The sequence below is a fragment of the Oryctolagus cuniculus genome (genome assembly GCF_964237555.1).
Source record: "Oryctolagus cuniculus chromosome 16 unlocalized genomic scaffold, mOryCun1.1 SUPER_16_unloc_1, whole genome shotgun sequence".
NCBI classification, from domain to species: Eukaryota; Metazoa; Chordata; class Mammalia; order Lagomorpha; family Leporidae; genus Oryctolagus; species Oryctolagus cuniculus.
The window spans coordinates 2164045-2191093 of NW_027208201.1; the positions used below are offsets into that span (position 1 = coordinate 2164045).

The 27049-nt window shown below is 40.9% G+C and overlaps 1 protein-coding gene and 1 pseudogene across 1 annotated transcript in view; one reads left to right on the forward strand and one right to left on the reverse strand.

The window, feature by feature from the left end:
* Window positions 1–229: 229 nt before the first annotated feature.
* LOC127482607 (vomeronasal type-2 receptor 116-like) overlaps window positions 230–27049 on the forward strand; it is a 77833-nt gene continuing 51013 nt past the window's right edge. The window contains exons 1-5 of the mRNA XM_070067504.1: window positions 230–2251; window positions 2433–2568; window positions 18724–18848; window positions 23288–23575; window positions 25913–26168. The gene's annotated coding sequence lies outside the window, so the exon portion shown is untranslated. The remainder of the gene's footprint in view (window positions 2252–2432; window positions 2569–18723; window positions 18849–23287; window positions 23576–25912; window positions 26169–27049) is intronic.
* LOC127489432 (mRNA export factor pseudogene) lies at window positions 3054–16786 on the reverse strand (annotated as a pseudogene).

Consider the following 27049-nt stretch of genomic DNA (forward strand, 5'->3'; position numbering starts at 1 on the left):
CTCTGTCCTATTTCCCTTGATTACTCTTGAACCTATACCATGAAACCATTTCCCTGATGGGTGGGGCTACTCACTGCCCAGGTGGGAGGGGCATGTTTATGTCATAAGGGACACTGTGACACAGGCTGGCCTATGAAAGCAGCTGTAGTCCTGGACCCTTACCAGTCACTGGTTCTGATTGCTAGGAGCCTCTCCTAAGAACATGACAGGTAAGCGTCAAATAATTCTTGCCTCCCAATGCCATCTTCCCCCATATTCCTTATCTTCCCTCCAGCCTGACCCTCCTGATCCTGTAGCCTGGCCCACGTGTCTGGTCCTCCACCCCAGCCTGACCCTACTAGCTCTGTGTTTGAGCCTTACCATCCTGCTTTTCCATACTGGCCTCATCCTCCTCCGGGCCCTCCACTCCAGCCCAACTATCCAAGTCAGCCATACCATTGTTACTTTCCTTCTGTCCCTTCACACCAGGCAAAAACCCCAGATCCTGCATCTTGGACTCACCCTCCTCCTAGAGCCCTCCCCATATCTGACTTTCCTTTTCTCCCCCTGGACCCTCCTCTGGGTTCAGTATTTGAGCCTTTTCCTCCTCCTGCTCTCCATACTGGCCCTACTCTCCCTCTGATCCTGCACCCCAGCCAGGTCCTGCTCCTGCTCCTGCATCTCCTGCTCACACTACTGGGCTTCCACAAAAGGCTCATCCTACTACGAATTCCTCACTCAAACCTCATCCCCCTTCTCATCCTAAACACCAACCTTGCCCTTCTTCTGTCTCTGAACAGAAGCCCCACACACCCCCTGCTCCCAAGCACAAGCCTCGCCCTCCTGCATCTAAACACAAGTCCCAGCCTCCTCCAGATGTTCCTCTCAGCCTTCCTTTTCCTTGTGGCCATGATCTCCAGAAATGCTTTCTAGCACTTTTTGAACAAAAGCCTCACCCATCTCCTAGCCTTTTATGAAGACACCACCTTCCTGTCACTGCTCTCCACAAGCCTGGCCTTTCCTCCAGTCTTTCTCCACAGTGCAACCATCCTTCTGTGCAGTCAACATGGTGCCAGCTGTTCATTGCACCTGTACACCAACCTTGCCCTCCTCCTGGTCCCCCACCCTGCTCTCAGTGTCCTCCTGCTTTTCTGTGCCATCCTCGCCTGTCTTCTCATCCTGCCACCAAGGCTCACCCTCCTCCTGATCCTCTCTCCCAGACTCAGCACCACCCTCCTTCTGACCCTCCTCTTCACCCTCCTTTTCCTTCTCCCTGCCATCCTGTCCACTGTCCTTTTCCTCTACACCAGCTTCACCCTCTTTTCGGTCTTCCCTCTCCACTGCAGCCTCTTTATGATCCTCTGCCCCAGCCTCACCCTCCTCCTGGTCCTCCTTCCAAGCATCACCCTCCTTTTCTTTCTCTTTATCAGCCACCTCCTCTTTCTGTTCAACTCCAGCCTCAAGTTCCTTCTGTCCCTGCACCCTAGCCTGTCCTTCCTTCCGGTATGTCATTCCAGCCTCACCCTCCTCCTTATCCTCCATCTCAGCCTCATGCTGCTCCTGCTTCTCACCCTCCTGGCCATCCTCACCTTTGCTCTATACCTCGATGCTTGCCTCACCTGTCTTCTGCTTACCCATCCCAGCCTGACATTGCTTCTAGTCCTTCCTCCCCTCCTCACTGTTCTACTCACCCTTCTCCCTAGCCTCACCCTCCTCTTACTCTACCTCCCTCTTCCCCCACCTCCTTCCTCTCATTTCTACATAGCAACTTCAACCTTCTGTGACTACATCCTGTCTGCCCACTTGCTTCCCACACCAGCCTGGTCTTCCACACTGTCCTTACCTTCATATGATCTCTCACCTCAGTCTTGCCATGCCTCAGGCCCATCAAATTATAATCCTCTAATCTACCCTCCTCCAAGTTCTCCTTATTTTGTCACCCTTTTCCTTCCCTGACAAATGACACTCCTTCCTAGTAGCTGACCTCATTTACTCCATGCCCAGCTCTTCAAGACTCTGTTCCTATAATACCTAACCTGCTAATTGCCCTGTGTTATCCTACTTGTTAGGCCTCTATGTTATCCCCAACTCCTCCTAACAAATCTACTTACTAGTCTTCTCTACCCCAACAGACCCCCACCCACTTGTGATCCAGTTGCCCTATCCTTACCTACTGGTTCACAAATATAATCCTGGAAGGAAGTTTGCTTCCCACTGCAATGGTTTTGGTGAAGCTCACAGTTGTGAAGACTGGACTCCCAGAAACTGGATGGTGGGTACAGGACGTGGCACAATGGCACATCACCCCTCAGCCTGAAATACTATTTGGTTCATTACAGGCCCCTTTTCCATGATCAAATCCTGGTTATGTGACTAAAGTACTTTGCCTTCACCCCACTTGGTTCCTCTTAATAGACTAGAGTACCTTTAACTATTTCCTATTCCCTGAACAGGCAGTTAGATCCTCTACCACCTGATCAATGTGTTTCCATTAGCCTTTACCTTACAACATGGCTAGAGCAGATCAAATTGCAGGACTGCAATGGAGAGAAGAATGAGGGAGATTCATCCCCTCTGTTCCCCAGGAGGGTAAGTTTTGTTGAGTTGCCCTGAGTTAAAGTCAGTGAAAGAAATGGGAACCCTGAGAACTCACCTACAGGGCATGTAGATTCCACTGTAGGTAGATGGGGACCTGTGTGGTTTTTGTTTGTTGTTGGTTTGGTGGGGGGGTGTTGGAGTTGGAGGGTGGTAGTAGTTCTAGTTGACTTGATCTGGTTGTGCTCAAACTGTTGTTCCTTTTAATTCCCAAATGTTTTATAACAAAGTACAGGGTCCATAGATGGTTTTCCAATAATCTTGAATATACATGTTGTTGAATAAGCATGACACACTCTCTGGCATTGCCCAGAGATATCTAACTTTTATAGTCATTTCCATCTCCTTGGAACTTCAGAAAATCCCTGTAGCAGGCGTGCAATGGAGAGAAGGAGTCACTGATTGGCTGGTGAACAATGACATCGTTATCTCCCAGGATAAACTCCATTTCCATCCATTAAGCTGTCCAATCATGGTACTCAAATGTGTGCAGAGAGGTGTGAAAAATTCTGGACAGTTCTGATGCCTCTGACCTCTAAGCTATACTCTTCTGCTCCCTTATGCAGGAAAATGCAGTCTTTCTTTGAGGGATTAAAAACCGCATGTCCCTTGGACAAGTCATAGCTGCAAGGATAGGCAATCTGTTTCCATTGTTATTGAGTCAGGAAGTTGTCCTGTGATTGAGCTGTCCTGAAGCTTTTAGTTTTCTTCTGGCATCTTTGTCCCAGAACTGACAAAACAGGCCCCACAGTTGCAAGGGTGCCAAAACTAAAATGGATTGAAATTCCATTTACTCCATAGAGAACCTGAGGCACTGAAGTGCTGATTCCATTGGATAGATGACATTTAGATATGCAGTTATCTTTGGCTGGATTTGCAATATTGATATAATGATTAGCAACTCTCCTTGCAATAGTTCCCAGGGCAAAACCAGTTGGCTTGTTCTGTTTGTTTATAAAAGTAGCCACATGTCAAGGCTGATGTTTCAGTGGAGTTTTCAATTCCCCTGAATTCAGAAGGTTTATTCTCTTACGGATAGTCAGCCTGTCTCCACAGTTGCTACCATGGTCATACTGTATCATCTGTACAGGAAATCTCTTCAGAGTGTTGCAACATCATCATAGGATTTGATAAACAGGCATCCCAAAACTTGAGTCTCATCCAAGCAATTGGTCATCACACATCACACAACTGTAGACTGGGGCTTTGATGAAATGTTTGCTTCCAACAGGAGTATCATGCTGTGCAATCTGTAGCACATGGTTGTTATTGAGGTCCTAATTTTTGACACTGCTATATCAAAATGCAACACACTGATATGTGTGTGTGTGTGTGTGTGTGTGCGTGTGTATGTATACGCCTCCAAAATCTTTTTCAGCAGATTGGCCTACATGAGGACTTGTCAGCAGGTAACTACTTCCTGCTTCTGCCACACAACCCAAGCCCTGTTCTGGTGGTATCCGGAAGTGGCCCAGTGGCAGAGTCAAATCTGAGGTTCTGGGTCAGGTGAGTTCAGAGCTGTAATGGGACAGAGAATGGAATGGGACACTCAGTCACAAAGTAAGGTCATGACAGGAGGTATTTTCAGTAAAACAGTGCACAAAATATATGCCACTAGGGATACAGAAGACAGAATGTTTTTTTTAATGCCTATTTGTTTACATTTCCTGGAAACGCCAACCAACAATGAGGTAGAGAAAGAGACAGAGAGAAATCCAGCTGCCAGTTTTCTCCCCTAAAGTACAACAACTACGGCCAAGCCTGGCTGAAGCCAGTAGCCTGGAACAATGTAGAATATGCAGGTGGTCCATTTGCTCTATTCTTTCTTGATGAGTATACTAATATTATTATAATAAATGCTCTCACAACCATCCTATTTTTAGGCTCATTTCACAGCCACACTAATCCAGAAATGTTTACAATTAATTTTGCTGTAAAAACCCTCCTACTAACAATGTCATTCCTATGAATTTGAGCATCCTGCCCTCAACTTCATTATGACCAACTCATACAACTCCTATGAAAAAGTTTCCTACCTCTTACAATAGCTCTATGCATATGACACATCTCCATACCCTTTATACTTTCAAGCATTCTCCCTCACATATAGAAATATGTCTGACAAAAGAGTTACTTTAATAGAGTAAATAATAGAGGTTTAAGCCCTCTTATTTCTAGAACTATAGGCCTTGAACCTACACCTAAGAACTCAAAATTCTTCATGCTACCTGATACACCAAATTCTATAGTAAGGTCAGCTAAATAAGCTATCAGGCCCACACCCTGAAAATGTTGGTTTATATCCTTCCCATACTAATTAACCCCTTAGTCCTAACTATTATTCGAGTCACCCTGTTCCTAGGCACAATAATTACAGTATTTAGCTCCCCCTGATTAACCATATGAATTGGCCTAGAAATAAATATATTAGCCATTATTCCCATTTTAATTAACAAAGCCACACCACAATCAACAGAAGCTGCAACTAAGTATTTCTTAACACAAACCACAGCATCAATAATCTTAATAATAGTAATTACACTTAACATTCTTGACTCTTGCCAATGAACAATAATCCACAAAATCACTTTACTCCAATCTTAATTATATTAGCATTAATCATTAAATTAGGAATAGCTCCCTTTCACTTCTGAGTCCCAGAAGTAACCCAAGGGGTCCCCCTAAAATCAGGACTCATTCTTCTTACATGACAAAAACTAGCACCCCTATCTATCCTTTACCAAATCTCACCATCAATTGACTCAACTTTAACAATGTTAGTAGCCATCCTATCAATTATAGTCAGTGGCTGAGGAGGGCTTAACCAAACCCAACTCCACAAAATCTTAGTGTACTCCTCAATTGCCCACATGGGATGAATGGTAGCCATTATTATATTTAATCCAAATACTATAATTCTCAATCTATTTATATTCTATTAAAAATTCGCATGTTCATAATATTTATACATCACACAAGCACAACTACCCTTTCACTATCACAAATATGAAATAAAACCCCACTAATAGTTACAGTCATCCTAATTACCTTAATATCACTAGGAGGCCTACCCCCACTAACAGGCTTTATCCCTAAGTGAATAGAGCAAACAAAAAATGGCAATATCATCATACCCACCACAATGGCTATATTAGCACTTCTAAATTTATACTTCTATTACGCCTCATCTACCTCACTGACAATATTCCCAACAACCAACAACTTAAAAATAAAATGACAATTCGAATCAATGAAACACATACTATTTATAGCCCCACTAATCATTTTATCAACAATATTTCTTCCCCTCACACAAATATTTTCAGTACTAAGCTAAGATTAGAAGGAGTTTATGTTACATAGACCCAGAGCCTTCAAAGCTCTAAGCAAGTAAATTATTCTTAACTCCTGCTTAGGGACTGCAAATTAACTTCACATCTTCTGAATGCAAATCAGGTGCTTTAATTAAGCTAAGTCCCCCTAGATTGGTGGGATCCAACCCCACAAAATTTTAGTTAACAGCTAAATACCCTAATCAATTGGCTTCAATCTACTTCTCCTGCCATAAGAAGAAGAGGAAGAAGAAGAAGAAGAAGAAGAAGAAGAAGAAGAAGAAGAAGGAGAAGGAGAAGGAGAAGGAGAAGGAGAAGGAGAAGGAGAAGGAGAAGGAGAAGGAGAAGGAGAAGGAGAAGGAGAAGGAGAAGGAGAAGGAGAAGGAGAAGAAGAAGAGGAAGAAGAAGAAAAAGAAGGTGGGAGAAGCCCTGGCAGAATTGAAGCTGCTGCTTTGAATTTGCAATTCAACATGAAAATTTCACCTCAGGGCTTGATAAAGAGGGCTCAACCTCTGTCTTTAGATTTACAGTCTAATGCTTACTCAGCCATTTTACCCCTGCTTCTGTTCATTAACCGATGATTATTCTCTACCAACCATAAAGACATCGGAACTCTCTATCTCCTATTTGGAGCCTGAGCTGGAATGGTAAGAACAGCCTTTAATCTGTTAATTTGAGCAGAATTAAGCCAACCAGGAACTTTACTTAGAGACGACCAAATTTATCATGTAATCATCACTGCACATGCCTTTGTAATAATTTTCGTCATAGTGATACCTATTTTGGAAACAGGTTAGTCCCACTAATAACTGGAGCCCTCGATATAGCTTTCCCCTGTATAAACAATAAAAGCTTTTGACTCCTCCCACCATCCTTTCTTCTGTTAGCTTCATGAATAGTAGAAGCCGGTGCAGGTACAGGATGAACTGTTTACCCACAACTAGTGGGTAACTTAGCCCATGCAGGAGACTTGGTTGATCTAACTATTTTCTCTCTTCACTTGGCTGGGGTGTCCTCTATTCTAGGGGCCATTAATTTTATCACAACTGTCATCAATATAAAACCCCCTGCTATATCTCAGCGTCAAACCCCCTTATTCGTATGATCTGTTCTCATAACAGCCGTTCTTCTTCTTTCCCTGCCAGTTCTAGCCGCTGGCATTACAATACTCTTAATGTACCAAAATCTAAACACAACGTTTTTTGACCCTGCAGGAGGAGGAGACCCTATCCTCTATCAACACTTATTTAGATTCTTCAGACACCCTGAGTATATATTCTTATCCTTCCAGGATTTGGAATAATTTCTCATATTGTAACAAATTATTCTGGCAAAAAGGAACCATTTGGCTACATGGGAATAGTGTGGGCTATGATATCAATTGGTTTCCTTGGGTTTATCATCTGAGCTCACCACATATTCACAGTAGGAATGGACGTGGATACACAAGCCTATTTCACATCAGCTACTATAATTATTACCATTCCTATGGGAGTAAAGGTATTTATTTGATTAGCAACCCAACATGGTGGAAATATTAAGTGATCCCCAGCCATATTTTGAGCTCTGGGGTTTATTTTCTTATTTACAGTAGGTGGTCTTACAGGAATTGTACTAGCCAACTCTTCCCTAGATATTGTTCTCCAAGACATGTACTACATGGTAGTCCACTTCCACCATGTCTTATCCACGGGAGCTGTATTTCCCATTATGGGGGGGATTCGCTCATTGATTCCCTCTGTTCTCAGGCTACACTATGGACCCTACTTGGGCCAAAATCCACTTCACTGTAATATTTGTAGGAGTGAACTTAACTTTCTTCCCTCAACACTTCCTTGGACTCTCTGGCATGCCCTTACGATATTCATATTACCCAGATGCCTATACAATGTGAAACACTGTTTCATCAATGGGCTCCTTCATCTCCCTCACTGCTATAATAGTAATAATTTTCATAATCTGGGATGCCTTTGCCTCAAAGCGAGAGGTAGAAACTATTGAGTTAACCACTACAAATCTAGAGTGACTTCACGGATGTCCACCCCCATATCATACATTTGAAGAGCCTGCTTACATAAAAGCCTAGGCCAAGAAAGGAAGGAATCGAACCCCCTAAGACTGGTTTCATGCCAGCTGCATAACCATTCTTTCTCAATAAGATATTAGTAAAACTATTACATAACATTGTTGAAGTTAATTTATAGGTTCAACCCCTATATATCTTTATGGCATATTCATTTCAACTAGGCTTCCAAGATGCCTCATCTCCTATTATAGAATAATTACTCTACTTCCATGACCACAGGATTATGATCATTTTTCTAATTAACTCCTGGTCCTCTATATTATTTCACTAATACTGACTACAAAACTTACCCACACACGCACAATAGATGCCCAAGATGTAGAAACCATCTGAACTATTCTCCCAGTTATTATTCTAATTTGAATTGCACTTCCCTCCCTACAAATCTTGTATATAATAGATGAAATCAATAACCCCTCCCTGACAGTAAAAACCATAGGCCACAAGTGATATTGAAGTTATGAGTACACAGACTATGAAGACCTGAACTTCGACTCATATATAATCCCAACTTCCAATTTAAACCCAGGTGACTTATGACTACTGGAAGCTGACAACCGAGTTGTTCTTGCAATGGAATTACCAATCCATATATTAATCTCATCAGAAGATGTGTTTCATTCATGAGCCATCCCCTCACTAGGGCTAAAAACAGATGCTATCCCTGGATGCCTTAACCAAGCCACCCTTATCTCAACTCATCCAGGATTTTTCTATGGCCAATGCTCAGAGATCTGTGGCTCAAATCACAGCTTCATGCCTATTGTTCTTGAAATAGTTCCACAGAGCAGCGGGGAGAGTTGGGATGTCCAGGGCTCCGAGTCCACACATTGGCGCTGGAAGGGGAGGTGAGCTCAATAATCCAAGACATTGGCAGGGAAACTGGGGTTAGAATCTAGAGGGGGGCCGGAAAGTGCAGCAAACTCACTACTGGAAAGAAGGAAAAAAAAAAAAAAGCTTGGGGGTTTCTCTTTCCCCTAACCTTGCAAAGGTTGCAAGGATGCAAGGCTTGAAGAATTCGCAAGAGACAAAGTGCAGGCCCCCTCTCTGGATTTACATATCAACAGGGGAGAGCTAAGGAACTGAGTCACTACAATTCAGTAGCCTAGGCAACCCAGTGGGAGTCCAGAGGAGCCTACACAAACTCTTTGGGTAGAAGCCAGAGACTGGAAGCTAAATACCATCAATTCTGCACAGCCTTGCCATGCGGTATTACTTACCCCCTGAATAAATAAAATAAATAAATAAATAAATAAATAAATAGAGATTTACCACGTAAAACCTGAGGGTGTCACCTTTGCACACCCTTAACGAGGAAGAACTAAGCAGAGCTCTCAGGCCACACCCATCTCAAGCCTCCAAGGCTCCTCCAATAGCAGGCAGTCCACTTAACACGGACATAGTATAAAATAAAAAAAAAAATTAAAAAAACGCACAGTGATGAAAGAAGAATTAACTATGCCAAGCAACACACACAGAAATCGAGGGAACAAGATCAACAATGACACTATGATGCCTCCAAATAAACAAAACACCCCAAACCAAGATTATGAAGATCATGAGATAGAAGAAATGCAAGATACAGATTTCAAAAAATTTATGATAAGAACATTTAGAAGTTTTCAGAAGCAAATCCTTGAACTACAGAAATCCTTATTGGACAGGATTGAAAATCTCTCTCGTGAAAATGAAATTTTAAGGAAGAATCAAAATGAAATGCAGAAACTAGTAGAACAGGAAAGTGTGATAGTGAAGAGAAATCAAAATGAAATGAAGAGCTCAATAGATCAAATGACAAACACATTAGAAAGCCTTAAAAACAGAATGGGTGAAGCAGAAGAGAGAATATCAGACTTAGAAGATAGAGCACAGGGAAACATACAGTCAAACCAAAGAAAAGAAGAGGAAATTAGAAATCTAAAAAATATTGTTGGGAATCTACAGGATACTATTAAAAAAACAACATTCGAGTTCTAGGAGTTCCTGAAGGCATGGAGAGAGAGAAAGGATTAGAAGGCCTTTTTAGTGAGATACTAGCAGAGAACTTTCCGGGTTTGGAGAAGGACAGAGACATCCTAGTACAGGAAGCTCATAGAACCCCCAATAAACATGACCAAAAGAGATCCTCACCACGACACGTGGTAATTAAACTTACCACAGTGAAACATAAAGAAAAGATCCTAAAATGTGCAAGAGAGAAACATCAGATTACTCTCAGAGGATCTCCAATCAGACTCACAGCAGACTTATCATCAGAAACACTACAGGCTAGGAGGGAATGGCGAGACATAGCACAGGTGCTAAGAGAGAAAAATTGCCAGCCCAGAATATTATATCCTGCTAAGCTCTCATTTGTGAATGAAGGTGAAATAAAGACCTTTCATAGCAAACAGAAATTGAAAGACTTTGTGGCACTCGTCCAGCCCTGCAAAAGATACTTAAAGAAGTGCTACACTCAGAAACACAGAAACACAGCCATCAATATGAAAGAAGGGAAAGGAAGAACACCTACCAGTAAAAGAGCATGGGAAGCTCAAAGCATATACTAGAAAATATCTCCCGGAAAATGGCAGGGCAAAGTCACTATGTATCAATAGTCACATTAAACATTAATGGTCTGAATTCTTCAGTTAAAAGACACCGTTTGGCTGATTGGCTCAAAGAACACAACCCAACTATTTGTTGCCTACAAGAAACACATTTCTCTAACAAAGAGACATGCAGACTGAAAGTGAAAGGTTGGAAAAAGATATTCCATGCCAACAGAAACCAAAAAAAAGCAGGTGTAGCCATATTAATATCAGACAAAATAAACTTTAATACAAAAACTGTTAAGAGAGACAAAGAGGGACACTATATAATGATTAAGGGTTCAATTCAACAGGAAGATGTAACTATTATAAATGTATATGCACCTAATTACAGGGCACCGGTCTATTTAAAAGATATGTTAAGGGACTTAAAGGGAGACTTAGATTCCAATACAATAGTACTGGGGGACTTTAATACTCCACTCTCAGAAATAGACAGATCATCCGGACAGAAGATCAAAAAGAAAACAGCAGATGTAATTGACACTATTGCCGAAATGGATGTAATAGATATCTACAGAACTTTCAACCCTATATCTACAGACTTCACATTGTTCTCAGCAGTGCATGGAACCTTCTCTAGGATTGATCACATACTAGGCCATAAAGCAAGTCTCAGCAAATTTAAAAGAATTAGAATCATACCATGCAGCTTCTCAGACCACAGCGGAATGAAGCTGGAAATAGGCAACTCAGGTAACCCTAGAAAGTATGCAAACACATGGAGACTGAACAACATGCTCCTGAATGAACACTGGGTCATTCAAGAAATCAAAAGAGAAATCAAAAACTTTCTGGAAGTAAATGAGGATAACACAACATATCAAAACTTATGGGATATGGCAAAAGCAGTATTGAGAGGCAAATTTCTAGCAATAGGTGCCTATATCAAGAAATTGGAAAGGTACCAAATAAATGTGCTTTCAGCGCATCTCAAGGACCTAGAAAAACTGCAGCAAATCAGACCCAAATCTAGTAGAAGAGAAATAATTAATACCAGAGAAGAAATTAACAGGATTGAATCCAAAAAAAAAAAAAAAAAAAAAAAACACTACAAAAAATCAGCCAAGCGAGAAGCTGGTTTTTTGAAAAAATAAACAAAATTGACACCCCATTGGCCCAACTAACTAAAAAAAGAAGAGAAATGACACAAATCAATAAACTCAGAGATGAAAAAGGAAATGTAACAACAGACACCACAGAAATAAAAAGAATCATCAGAAATTACTACAAGGACTTGTATGCCAGTAAACAGGAAAATCTGTCAGAAATGGATAGATTCCTGGACACACGCAATCTACCAAAATTGAACCAGGAAGACATAGAAAACCTAAATAGACCCATAACTGAAACAGAAATTGAAACAGTAATAAAGGACCTCCCAACAAAGAAAAGCCCAGGACCAGATGGATTCACTGCTGAATTCTACCAGACATTTAAAGAAGAACTAACTCCAATTCTTCTCAAACTATTCAGAACAATCGAAAAAGAGGGAATCCTCCCAAATTCTTTCTATGAAGCCAGCATCACCTTAATCCCTAAGCCAGAGAAAGATGCAGCACTGAAAGAAAATTACAGACCAATATCCCTGATGAACATAGATGCAAAAATCCTCAATAAAATTGTCACCAATAGAGTACAACAACACATCAGGAAAATAATCCACCCAGACCAAGTAGGATTTATCCCTGGTATGCAGGGATGGTTCAACATTCGCAAATCAATCAATGTGATTCACCACATTAACAGACTGCAAAAGAAAAACCATATGATTATCTCAATTGATGCAGAGAAAGCATTCGGTAAAATTCAACACCCTTTCATGATGAAAGCTAGCCAGGACTACTAGGCAACTCTAAGCAAATTGGGTATAGAAGGAACATTCCTCAATATAATCAAAGCAATTTATGAAAAACCCACAGCCAGCATCCTATTGAATGGGGAAAATTTGGAAGCATTTCCACTGAAATTTGGCACCAGGCAGGGATGCCCACTCTCACCACTGCTATTTAACATAGTTCTGGAAGTTTTAGCCAGAGCCATCAGACAAGAAAAAGAAATCAAAGGAATACAAATTGAGAAGGAAGAAGTCAAACTATCCCTCTTTGCAGACGATATGATTCTTTACTTATCATAGAGGAGTTTGGCAAAGTGGCAGGATATAAAATCAATGCACAAAATCAACAGCCTTTGTATACACAAGCAATGCCATGACTGAGAAGGAACTGCTAAGATCAATCCCATTCACAATACCTACAAAAACAATCAAATACCTTGGAATAAACTTAACAAAGGACGTTAAATATCACTACGATGAGAATTACAAAATCTTAAAGAAAGAAATAGAAGAGGATACCAAAAAATGGAAAAAATCTTCCATGCTCATGGATTGGAAGAATCAACATCATCAAAATGTCCATTCTCCCAAAAGCAATTTATAGATTCAATGCAATCCCAATCAAGATACCAAAACATTCTTCTCAGATCTAGAAAAAATGATGCTGAAATTTATATGGAGGCAAAAGAGACCTTGAATAGCTAAAGCAATCTTGTACAAAAAAAAAAAAAGCCGGAGGCATCACAATACCATATTTCAGGACATACTACAGGGCAGTTGTAATCAAAACAGCATGGTACTGGTACAGAAACAGATGGATAGACCAATGGAACAGAATGGAAACACCAGAAATCAACCCAAACATCTACAGCCAACTTATATTTGATCAAGGATCTAAAACCAATTCCTGGAGCAAGGACAGTCTATTCAGTAAATGGTGCTGGGAAAACTGGATTTCCACGTGCAGAAGCATGAGGCAAGACCCCTATCTTACACCTTACACAAAAATCCACTCAACGTGGATTAAAGACCTAAATCTATGTCCTGACACCATCAAGTTATTAGAGAACATTGCAGAAACCTTCAAGATATTGGCACAGGCAAAGAATTTCTGGAAAAGACCCGGGAGGCACAGGCAGTCAAAGCCAAAATCAATTATTGGGATTGCATCAAATTGAGAAGTTTCTGTACTGCAAAAGAAACAGTCAGGAGAGTGAAGAGACAAACGACAGAATGCGAAAAACTATTTGCAAACTATGCAACAGATAAAGGGTTAATAACCAGAATCTACAAAGAGATCAAGAAACTCCACAAAAACAAAACCAACAACCCACTTAAGAGATGGGCCAAGGACCTCAATAGATATTTTTCAAAAGAGGAAATCCAAATGGCCAACAGGCATATGAAAAAATGTTCAAGGTCACTAGCAATCAGGGAAATGCTAACCAAAACCACAGTGAGGTTTCACCTCGCCCAGTTAGAATGCCTCACATACAGAAATCTACCAACAACAGATGCTGGCGAGGATGTGGGGGAAAAGGGACACTAACCCACTGTTGGTGGGAATGCAAACTGGTCAAGACACTATGGAAGTCAGTCTGGAGATTCCTCAGAAACCTGAAGATAACCCTGCCATCGACCCAGCCATCCCACTCCTTGGAATTTACCCAAAGGAGTTTAAATTGGCAAACAAAAAAGTGGTCTGCACCCTAATGTTTATTGCAGCACAATTCACAATAGCCAAGACCTGGAACCAACCTAAATGCCCATCAATGGTAGACTGGATAAAGAAATTATGGGATGTGTATTCTTTAGAATACTATACGGCAGTAAGAAACAATGAAATCCAGTCATTTGCAACAAAATGGAGGAATCTGGAACACATCATGCTGAGTGAAGTAAGCCAGTCCCAAAGGGACAAATACCATATGTTCGCCCTGATCGGTGACAACTGACTGAACACCAAAAAGGAAACATCCTGAAGTGAAATGGACACTATGAGAAATGGTGACTTGATCAGCATAGCCCTGACTGTTAATGAACAACTTAATACATTATCCCGCTTAGTATTTTTTTTGTCTGTTCTACTTAATATGACTGATTTAATTCTGTAATTATCACACAGTTATTCTTAAGTGTTGAAAATTAACTGAAATGTGATCCCTGTTAAACATAAGAGTGCAAATAAGAGAGGGAAGAGATGTATTATTTGGGACATGCTCAAGCTGACTTGCCCCAAATGGTAGAGTTAGAAACATACCAGGGGATTCCAATTCAAGCCCATCAAGGTGGCATGTCCCAATGCCATCTCACTATTCCAAGTAATCAATTTCAGTTCACAATTGATCATAATGAAAGGACTAAGAGTGAAAGGGAGCACATAAACAAGTCTAGTACCTGCTAACACTAACCGATAGAATAAATAAAGGGGAGAGTGATCCAACACGGGAAGTGAGATACTCAGCAGACTCATAGAATGGTAGATGTCCTAAACAGCACTCTGGTCTCAGAATCAGCCCTTAAGGCATTCGGATCTGGCTGAAAAGCCCATGAGAGTATTTCAGGCCTGGAAAGCCAAGACACTCTGGCAAAAAGATCTCTGTGAGTGAGATCCCAGTGGAAAGAACAGGTCTTCAAAGAAGGAGGTACCTTTCTCTGAAGGGAGGAGAGAACCTCCATTTTTATTATGAACTTGTCTAAAGAAGATAAGAGTTGGAGAACGCAGAGGGCTTCCATAACCTTGGAAACTCATGACTGGAGCATAGGGAGATTACTGATGCCATAGACAGGAGTGTCAATTGGTAAAGTCAACAACAGGAGTCACTGTGCACTTACTCCTCATGTAGGATCTCTGTCCTTAACGTGCTGTACATTGAGATTTATGCTATAACGAGTACTCAAACAATATATTTCACTTTGTGTTTCTATGGGGTGCAAACTGTTGAAATCTTTACTTAATGCATACTAAACTGATCTTCTGTAAAAAAAAAAAAGAAATTATCAATTCCCAACTTGACTCTCACTGGGATTAAACATGACAATAGGTCTGATATGATTTCATCATCATTTAAAAAAATCATCTATTATTTTTCACTTTATGTTTCTGTGTGGGAGCAAACTGTTGAAATCCTTACTTAATGTACACTAAGCTGATCTTCTGTATATTAAGATAATCGAAAATGAATCTTGATGTAAATGGAAGGGGAGAAGGAGTGGGAAAGGGGAGGGTTGTGGGTGTGAGGGACGGTATGGGGGGAAGCCATTGTAATCCATAAGTCGTACTTTGGAAATTTATATTCATTAAATAAAAGTTAAAAAAAAGAAATAGTTCCACTAAAACACTTTGAAAATTGATCACTATCTATGATTTAAACTCATTATGAAGCTAAATTAGCACTAGCTTTTTAAGCTAGAGAATGATATATAATGAAATGCCACAACTTGATACATCCACATGACTAATCACTACTATTGCTATAATTCTCTCACTATTTGCCCTAATCCAACTTAAGTTTCATAAGTACACCTACCCTATGAACCCCGTGCTAAAGGCATTTTAGTCCACTTCTTTCCCCTCCCCATGAGAAACAAAATGAATGAAAATTTATTCTCCTCTCCCATTACCCCTACAATAATAGGAGTTCCAATCGTAGCACTAATTATTATATTTCCAACCCTATTATCTCCTACCCCTACTCACCTTATCAATAATTGGTTAGTTTCAGCTCAACAGTGATTAGCCCAACTAATTCTCAAGCAAATAATAACAATGCATTCCCCTAAAGGACAGACTTGGTCCTTAATATTAATTTCTCTAATTATATTTATTGGCTCAACCAATCTCCTAGGCCTACTACCCCACTCATTTACACCAACGACCTAGCTGTCAATAAACTTAGGCATGGCTATCCCACTATGAGCAGGGGCTGTAATCACAGGATTCCACTACAAGACCAAAGCATCACTAGCTCATTTCCTCCCACAGCGTACCCCTACCCCCTTATCCCCATACTAGTAATTATTGAAACAATTAGTCTCTTTATTCAACCAATAGTTCTAGCCATACGACTTACAGCTAACATCGTAGCAGGTCACCTACTTATACATCTCATTGGAGGCACAGCGCTTGCCCTAATTCAATTAGTCCTACAGCAGCTGAAATCACCCTTATTATTCTTATCCTCCTCACAATCCTAGAATCTGCCGTAGCCTTGATCCAAGCCTACATCTTCACACTTCTTGTAAGCCTATATCTACACGATAATACCTAATGACACACCAAATTCATGCTTATCATATAGTTAAACCAAGCTTATAACCACTTACCGGAGCCCTGTCCATCCTTCTCAACATCAGGCTTAACCATATGGTTTCACTTTAATTCCCCTACACTTCTCCTGATTGCTCTATTAACAAATACACTCACTATATATCAATGATGATGAGACATCTCATGAGAAGGCACATTCCAAGGCCATCATACTCCCATTGTACAAAAAGGCCTACAATATGGAATGATCCTATTCATTGTCTCAGAAGTCTTTTTCTTTGCAGGCTTCTTCTGAGCCTTCTACCACTCGAGCTTAGCCCCTACCCCAGAACTAGGAGGCTGCTGACCTCCAACAGGCGTTAACCACCTGAACCCCCTTGAAGTACCCCTACTTAACACCTCAGTCCTCCTGGCCTCAGGAATTTCAATTACTTGGGCTTGCCACAGCTTAATAGAAGGAAATCGTGAAAACATGCAACACGCCTTGGCTATCACTATCCTTTTAGGCATTTATTTTACCCTCCTCCAAGCATCCAAATACTATGAAGCATCATTTAATATTTCAGATGGAGTATATGGCTCAACAAATTTCAGAGCCACAGGATTTCACGGCCTTCATGTGATTACTGGGTCCACTTTCCTTATGGTTTGCCTCCTATGACAATTTAATTTCCACTTCACATCAAATCATCACTTTGGATTTGTAGCAGTGGCATGATACATTTTGTTGATGTAGTCTGACTATTCCTATATGTATCAATTTATTGATGAGGGTCTTACTCTTTTAGTATTAATTAGTACATCTGATTTCCAATCAGTTAGTTTTGGTATAACCCAAAAAAGAGTAATTAACCTAATTCTAGCTTTATTAATTAATGTAAACATTTCATTAATTCTAGTGACCATTGCATTTGACTGCCACAACTAAATATTTACTTAGAAAAATCAAGCCCCTATAAATGTGGGTTCAACCCCATAGGATCAGCGCACCTCCCCTTCTCAATAAAATTTTTCCTAGTAGCCATTACGTTCTTGCTATTTGATCTATAGTGTGTGTGTGTGTGTGTGTGTGTGTATATATATATATATATATATATATATATATATACTTGTATTTTGCACAAAACAGAAACCTTAGACCCATGGATTATCATCAGTCCTGACATGGCTGCATGAAATCCCCAAATTCCTTGAAATGTTATTGTTTTCCTACTTTGACATTTTAATGATTATCCAAATGTGTTAATTTTAATAAACTAAAAGTATGTGCTATTTAGGAACTTCATATCCTACCATTATTCTGTTGGTACATAAATGTTGCTGGTGGTGATGGCCTCAGCTGCTGTGGTGTAGGCTGTGGGACTTAAGGTGGGGGAAATTCTCCTTGATTTGAGGAATGCATCAGTCAGGGTCTGTGGATACATAGGAGAGAATGATAGTATGAACTGTGGTACTTGCATCAAAGTGGTATGGACACATGACATTGTCTGCGGCACAATGTGAATTTTACGAATCCCATTGTCTTTCACCACCTGAGACATATAACCAGAAGGAAGGTATATAGGTGGCAGAGTACCACTTGGTGACATCAGAGGTACATAGGCAGCCTGTTAAATATTCTGAATGTTCCCATCTTTAGGGTTGATAGCAAGAGTCTCCCCAGGAATAACTTGTACCAATATAATATGTTGTATCCAGTATTGAGGAAAGGAAGGCCATCTGGCATCTTTCTTGGGATGTCATCATTTGTGAATAATTAGTAGTATGCTGGGTTGCAATGGTGGTGTTCACATGATAGCTCTCCATGTCCTCAAATGAGCCCCAGCAGCCTTATAACCTCCATTCACTTGTTCATAAAATGATTCTCCACATGACAGAGCTGAACAGCAACCAATGGCCAAGCCCTGCAGGAATATAAACAAATAACATGTAGTCATATGTATTTTGTGTGTGAGATAAGCAGAGGGTTTATCTTCTGGGCATCTGTTTCAAAGTGTGAGATGTTTGACTTCCTCCAAAATCTTTTTCAGCAGACTGGCTTACATGAGGCCCAGTCAGCAGGTGACTGCTTCCTGCTTCTGCCACACAACCCAAGCCCTGTTCTGGTGGTATCCTGAAGTGGCCCAATGGCAGAGTCAAATCTGAGGCACTGGGCCAGGTAAGTTCAGAGCTGGAATGGGACAGGGGATGGAACAGGACACTCAGTCACAAAGTAAGGTCATGACAGGAGGTATTTTCAGTAAAACAGTACACAAAATACATGCCACTAGGGACAACAGAGGACAGAGTGGGTATTTTAAATGCCTATTTGTTTACATTTCCTTGAAACACCAACTGACAGTGAGGTAGAGAAAGAGACAGAGAGAGAGTTCCAGTTGCCAATTTTCTCCCCCAAAGGACAACTAGGACCGAGCCAGGCTGAAGCCAGAAGCCTGGAACTCCATGTGAGTATTCAAGGTATGTTACAGGGGTCAGAGGTCTGCATCAGAAGAAGATAAGCCAGATGTGAACCTGGCCCTCTGAAAAGTCCACATGAGCATAAAAACATTGCATAGGTGTTCTTGGGAAGAAAGGCAGAAAGAATGTCACACCACAGGGCTGGACACAAAGAAAGGAATTCTGAAATAGTTGTTCCAGACAAATAATGAGTTCAATAGTGCTCCACCCAAATGGAAAGGCACATGGAATCAAACTTGTCCACTGTAACCGAGTGAGGAAAAGCATTACCAAGTACATAATGAGGAAGGAGCACAGGCTTAGGGTCAGTGTTTGAGGGCTTTTAAGCTAGTTTTATTCCTTCCTACCTAGCAGTCCTGGTGCTGTTTCCTTTAAAATGCCCTGTTTTAAACACAGTATGTGGATCCACTAAGGTCACCAAAATATAAAGAAATGGAATTTCCCAGAAACACACACAAAAAGAAAATAGAGTCATTGAATATTGAATGGTTGTGAAAATCACACTGAGTGATGGAGAGCCAAAGGACTGTTTTATGTGGATTGTTCCAAAATCATATTGGAAAAATCATTTGGAATGTTTGCACAGATGAAATATATCAATACTGAAATATATCAATGGCATTTTTTGAGTGTGGGACATTGAAATACCACTAATTAATGGTATTTTATGACAGATGAAGAGGGATCCACTACACAGAAACAGAAAGGAAATTGAAGATTTCAGGGGGTAATGCAGAGTAGATGAATGGGTGTGAAAAACTCCAAGTTACTGAGAATATGAACAGGAAAAGATCATGCTCTCTATATTGTTGCATAATAAGATCATTATAAAATGGATATCAATGTTTTGACAGAAGGGAAACAGTCTAGATTTGTGTGTGTTTGGGTGTGTGTGTGTGTGTGTGTGCGTGTGCATGCATGCATGTATGTGCACTCATGCTGACAATAGGCAGAGGGATTTTGGGATATGGGTACCTAACTTGAAGATAAGGTAACTTCTGCAAATCATTTATAGCCCATTATTGATGCATGTGAGTATCAGCAATAAAGCAGGTCCCACCTGTGTGGTATGAGGGAAAGGTATTCTGTGGTGGGATCCAAGGTGGGCAACTCTACAACATAGAGGCTAACATGACACCAGGCTTATGTCACACAGAAGGCTACATTATAGTCCCCAAAGACAAGACTGATAGGTGAGATATCAGGGTAGAAGGTTAATAAAGAGAAGTATGTGGGTGCAGTGGAGTGTAGAATATGTTTCGAAAGATTTCATGTGAGCTCATGTAAGCAAATGTTGGGAAGCTGTCCTCAAATCAGGTTTAAAGGAGGCATCCCGTGGAGCTGTACTCAATGCATAGAATCAGAGTTGTTCCATACAATGCATGTTTCAAATGCATTCCTTCCTGATATAAGTACGTCCTGAACTATACTTGTTCTTCACAATTGTGTGAGGAAAGAAACAAGTGGAGTATATAGTGAGAAAGGACACACATGAGTTGATGTTTAGGGGTTTATTAAACCAGAGCTGGCCCACCCCTTCATAGAAGTTGTACTGGTACTAGCATTAAAATAACCTCTTTTTAAACATATTTATTTCAGAAAGAGAACAGATTTCATTTAGTTCATATATACAATTTTAAACTTGCAATGATTCTTCCCACTTTCACTGACTCCTGCTTTCCCTCCCTCCTTCCTCCTGCCTTTTTCCTTTCAATATTATTTATTTTTTGAAAGCAAGAGTTAGGAAGAGAGAGAGAAAGAGAGATCTGCCATCTAAAGGGTCACTTCCCCGATGGCAACGATGGCCAGGCTGGGCCATGCCAAATGCAGGAGCCAGGAGTTTCATCCAGGTCCCCCACATGGGATATCACAGTCCAAACACTTGAGCTAATCTCTGCTGGTTTTCCCAGGCCTTTAGCAGTTGTTGCACACAAGACATTAACCAGAACCCATATGTGATGCTGGTGGCCACACAACACTGAACCCCATACATTCAATTCACTTCATGCTCATCAGTTTAATTCTGCACTAATTAAGAATTCAACAAGAAAAATACAAAGACCACTGTTGTACAAAAGTAGATAAGGATTATTAAAAAATTATCAAATATAAAGCTGTCAGTTTCACTCATATACATTAAAATAGGGGGTAGAGATGACCCTTTCATATGTTGATTTCATTTCCTTTGGATAAATTCCCAAGGGTGCAATGACTGGGTCAAATGGTAGATCTATTTTCAGATTTTTGAAGAATCCCCATACTGTCTTCTACAATGGCTGTACCAGTATACATTCCCACCAACAGTGGACTAGTTACCATTTCTCCCACATATGCACAAGCACTTTTTCTTTTTCCTTTTAAGTTTTGTTGATAGCCATTCTTTTGTTTTTAATTTTTTTTAAATTTTTTGACAGGCAGAGTGGACAGTGAGAGAGAGAGACAGAGAGAAAGGTCTTCCTTTGCCATTGGTTCACCCTCCAATGGCCGCTGCGGCTGGCGTGCTGCAGCCAGCGCACCACGCTGATCCGATGGCAGGAGCCAGGTACTTCTCCTGGTGTCCCATGGGGTGCAGGGCCCAAGCACTTGGGCCATCCTCCACTGCACTCCCTGGCCACAGCAGAGAGCTGGCCTGGAAGAGGGGCAACCGGGACAGAATCCGGTGCCCCGACCCGGACTAGAACCCGGTGTGCTGGCACCGCAAGGCGGAGGATTAGCCTAGTGAGCCGTGGTGCCGGCTGATAGCCATTCTAACTTAGGTGATAAGAAATTGCTTGTTTCATTGAGTACAGCTCCATGGGATGCCTCCTTTAAACCTGATTTGAGGACAGCTTCACAATATTTGCTTCCATGAGCTCACATGAAATTTTATTTGCATTTCCATGATGCTCAGGGACCCTGAGCATTTGTCCATGTGTCTGTTGTATTTCATCCTTTGAAAAATGTCTTTTCATTTCCTTTGCCCATTTATTCACTGGGTTATTTGTTTTGTTGTGGTTCAGTTTCTTTTTTTTTATTTTTTTATTTTTTATTTTTTTGACAGGCAGAGTGGATAGTGAGAGAGAGAGACAGAGGGAAAGGTCTTCCTTTTGCCATTGGTTCACCCTCCAATGGCCGGCACGGCTGGCATGCCATGGCCGGCACACTGTAATAATCTGAAGGCAGGAGCCAGGTGCTTCTCCTGGTCTCCCATGGGGTGCAGGGCCCAAGCACTTGGGCCATCCTCCACTGCCTTCCTGGACCACAGCAGAGAGCTGGCCTGGAAGAGGGGCAACTGGGAAAGAATCCGGTGCCCTGACCTGTACTAGAACCCGGTGGGCCGGTGCTGCTAGGTGGAGGATTAGCCTATTGAGCTGGGGCGCCGGCCTGGTTCAGTTTCTTGAGCTCCTTATATGTTTTATGTCTTAATTGGTTATCAGGAGGATAGTTTGTAAATATTTTCTACCATTCAGCCTGATTCCTTTTCTCTTTGTCGAGTGTTTCCTTTGCTGTTCATAAACTTCCTAGATCAAGCTAAGAAGTTTAGAGCTTCTTCTGGGTCTCACACGTGGGTGCAGGGGACCAAGGACTTGGGTGATCTTCTATTGCTTTCCCAGGTACATTAGCAGAGAGCTGTATCAGAAGTGAAGCAGCTCAGTCTCAAACCTGTGTGCATATGGGATGCTAGCATCACAGGCAGAGGTTTAACCTGCTACACTACTATGCTGATGTCATCTATTTGCCTTTTGTAATTCATCCTTTGAAAAATGCCTATTTATGTCCTTTACCCATTTCTTCACTGGATTGATTGTTTTGTGTATACTGAGTTTCATGGGATCCTTATTACTCCTACATAGTAATCCTTTATTAGCTGACTAGTTTGCAGATATTTTCTCTGCTTCTATCAGTTGTTTCTTCATGTTGCTGTTTCCTTTGCTGTTCAAAAGCTCCTTAGTTTGATGCAATCCCATTAGCTTATTTTCCTTTTATTACCTGTGTATCTGGCTTCATAATGACAGAGAACATGGCTTTTAATGTGACAGATTGAAAACAAATCTACATTGTGCGTGTGTGCTACATGCATGCATGTTGACAAGAGGCAAATAGGTTTTGGAAGGTTTTCAACATGGAGAAATTTCTGACTCTTTCTCACATCTTTTATAGCAAATGAATGATGAAGGTGAATGCTACCAATGAAGCACCTATCAACCTGTATGGTATGAAGGAAAAGCATTCTGAGGTGATAAAAAGGTGTTACATTGTGCGACACAGAGATTGGAAAGCTGCAGTACATACATAAGATGAAGCATTCAAACAGAACTGAGAAGTAAGATATTGGTGGTCAAGATTGTATAAAGGAAAGTGTGAGTGGTGGCGTAGGGTTCCAGTGAATTTTGGAAATTTCATGTGAGCTCATGTAAGCAGACACTGGGAAGACATTCTCTGAAACAGGTAAGATCCAGGCCATGGCTCCAGGACACAAAGAATTAGGAGGTTGTTCCATACAGTGAATGTGTTCAACAGTATTCCTCCTGATGTAAGGGCAGACTGAAATATGCTTGTACTGTACAGCTGAGTGAGTGAGAGGATGAAACATATGAAAGCTGGGACCGGTTGCTTCTTTGAGGCAGTTGTACAAGTGCTTGTGTTAAAATGAGAGGATATGTGACTGAATTAAGGTCACAAATAGATAAACAGGAAAATGGAGAGTTTCATCTACTTATGTATTGATAGGCTTGTTTATTTGATTAGCTAGAAACATATTGGCATTGAATTTTATTTCTGCAGGGCCACCTTGTGCTCCCATGGAGATCCCTTCCATTATTCTTCAATGTTTCAGTTCACCCACTCTTGACTTGGAGCTGTCTACTGCTCTTAAGCCCAGGTCTTTCTTCCTTTCAGTCATGGTCAATACTGCCCTCAGGCATTAGAGGGTGCCTGAGGCAAAGAGTGGATTTGCACATGCCTGCAAGACTGCAGTGAATGCACCTAAGGGGGTTGAGGATGGGTCCAAGGGCTCCTAATTGTGGAATCTCTCAGGTTAGCTCCTCCATAATGACTTCTGAGGTTCACAGAGACCTACACATCAGCCATAACGAGTGCCCCCACATTGATCTTCACACAAAGTCAGGAGCCTCAGCACTGCGAGCACAGGTTTCCCATGAGAGGACAGAGGCAGGAACCATGTCCTGTACAGGAATATGGGTCATGTGCATCAGGAGTGAGAAGAAGCCCCAACCTGCCTTGCTTCTTTGGTGCAGAATATGAGGCTATGGGGCTTTATGTGTGCTGCTCCCAAGGGCTGAACTGCAGAGGAGCAAAGTGTGTTTGTGCCACTGCCCCATGTCAACTCCTCACTGCTCTGCAGCTCAACAGGCCCTACCAGGTTCTATCCCAAGTTGTGAGACCTGGAGAGGAGTGGGGATGGGTGAGTGGAATGTTCCCCTGGGGAATCGTGAATAGAGAGAATCCTTCTAGCTTCTTCCCCACCATTTTGGTGAAACCTAGTAATCCTGCAGTGTAAAATAAATCTAATGTGCCTTGTCTCCCTTGGGCTGGAAATTTACATCTTAACTTGCACAGTATATTGTGGAATATTTTTATTCTGGAATAGGAAGTCTTACTTCACTGAGACTCCAGCATTTGAAGAGGGAGTTAATTTGTTTGTTTTCCTTGTTCTTCAACCCTCAGAATCACATTGATATCTTATAGATACAGGAAGACTGTAGGGATGCACTCTGGAATGTCTTATCTAGTAGACCTGGGGGTGGCCATGGCATTCAGCTCCACATGTATTGAGTAGGAACCTCTGCCCTATTCTGCTTCCTTGTGTTTTTGGATTTCCATTCTTAATTTACTAAAAATTCAAGTTCTTTGATTTGAAGTACCTTTTTCAGTCTTCAAAAAAAAAAAAACACATAAGAGTTTCTACCACAAAACATCAATGTCTTTTTAAAAAGTATCATTTGGATTACTTTGCAAAATGTGTTTGAGCAGAAAACCCTAGAATTTTTGCCTGAAGCAACAACAGTCATAGCACAAGAGCCATTGTAATAGGAGAGATTTGTGTGTAGGTCACCATCAAACTAGGGCAATTTAATGTTGGAATCGCAGATAAATGCTGAGTCATGGAGAAGGAAATGAAAACCTCAAGTGAGATCATCCCATGACCATGAGAAACCAACACAGTTCTTAAGTGGAGGAAAAGACTGTGATAAGAACACAGGTACTTCACAAGTGAAAAAATAATGCAAGGAGAATTTTCAACTTACCTCACACAGAAAGCAACATAGATAATGAAAAGATACTTGAAAAGCCAGTTTATAATTTGATATGTTGGAAACATATAAAATCCTGTGCCCCAGAATTCAAAGATGCCTCTTCCTGTCAGGCACAAATCGAGTGTGAACAAGCCATCAACATGTAATAGACAGTTCATCATGACCAAATATGCAGGACACTTGAAATACAAGGGGTACCTGTAGTCTAACCTTGAGGAAGTTCTGTGTCAGTGCCTGTAGAAATGCATGATATTTTTCCTTGGCCTACAAGACTAGTTGCATGCAGGTCTGGAGAAAATATTCAGAGAATATGACCTATTTGGAGTTAGAACTACTACCAATAGTAATTATTTATTTGAAAATACTTTTCAGATTTCCATATAAAATAGATGGCAGCCATTCAGCTTCACTAGGTGCAGTGCCTTTTGATCTACAGTGCTTTGAGGCTCCCCAGTGAGTGATTATGACATCCAAATGTTCTGCATTTTCATGATTCTCCTTCTTTCAGACTCTGAATTTGAGGACATCAGCTGGAGCCCCTCACTTTTGCCCAGTGTGGCTCTGGGATTTGACCTCTGTCGTGTCGTGCACAGTGAGATAAGGACAGGAAGAGTCCCCTCATCTGGCTTTCAGGACTGGACAGACATCCCACATTACAGCTGAAGGAGAGTGATACCTCTACTGTAGGAGTACTCTCAAGAACAAGAATTTCTGCTCATATTGGGACACTCCTGTATTCTAAAAATTACCACAGATGAAATTAGGTAAGAAGGGGAGAGAGAAAACTCACATTCATTCAGGTGATCTTCTCAGGTACACAAGAAGATGGTACACAAAGTGTCAATTTTGTCCCTATAGATTACATTTTAGGTATTCAACTCAGAAACCATATGATATTTATATTTTTGTGACTGGATAATTTCACTAAACATAATGATTTCCAGTTCCATGGTATTTTGATTGGTTTGCACGGAATCTATAAATTGCGTTCAGTAGTATGGATATATTGATGATATTGATTCTTCCAATCCATTAACATGAAATATGTTTACATTTTTTATACATTCTTCTATTTCTTTATTTAATGTTTTGTAATTTTCATCATAGACATCTTTAATGTCCTTTTTTTATTCCAAGATATTTAAATTTTTGTAGTTACTGTGAATGGAATTGATCTTAGAAGTTCTTTCTCAGCCGTGGGGCTGTTTGTGTATACAAAGGCTACTGATTTTGTGTGTGGTTGTATATTCTGCAATTTTACCAAACTCTTTTATGAACTCCAGTCATCTCTTTGTGGAGTGTTTTGGGTTCCTTATAGGGATAGTTTGGATTCTTCCTCCCCTATTTCTATCCGTTTTATTTCTTTTTCTTGCCTGATGGCTCTGGCTAAAACTTTTAGGACTATATTAAATAGCAAGGGTGAGAGTGGGCATCCTTGTCTGGTTACAGTTCTTAATAGGTATGCATGCAATTTTTCCCCATTCAGTAGGTTATTGGAAGTGGGTTTGTTATAAATTGCTTTGATTATATTGAGTGTTCCTTCTATATCCAATTGCTTAAGGTTTTTATCATAAAGCGGTGCTGAGTTTTGTCAAAGGCTTTCTCTACATCTATGGAGATAATGATGTGGTTTTGGATTTCACTT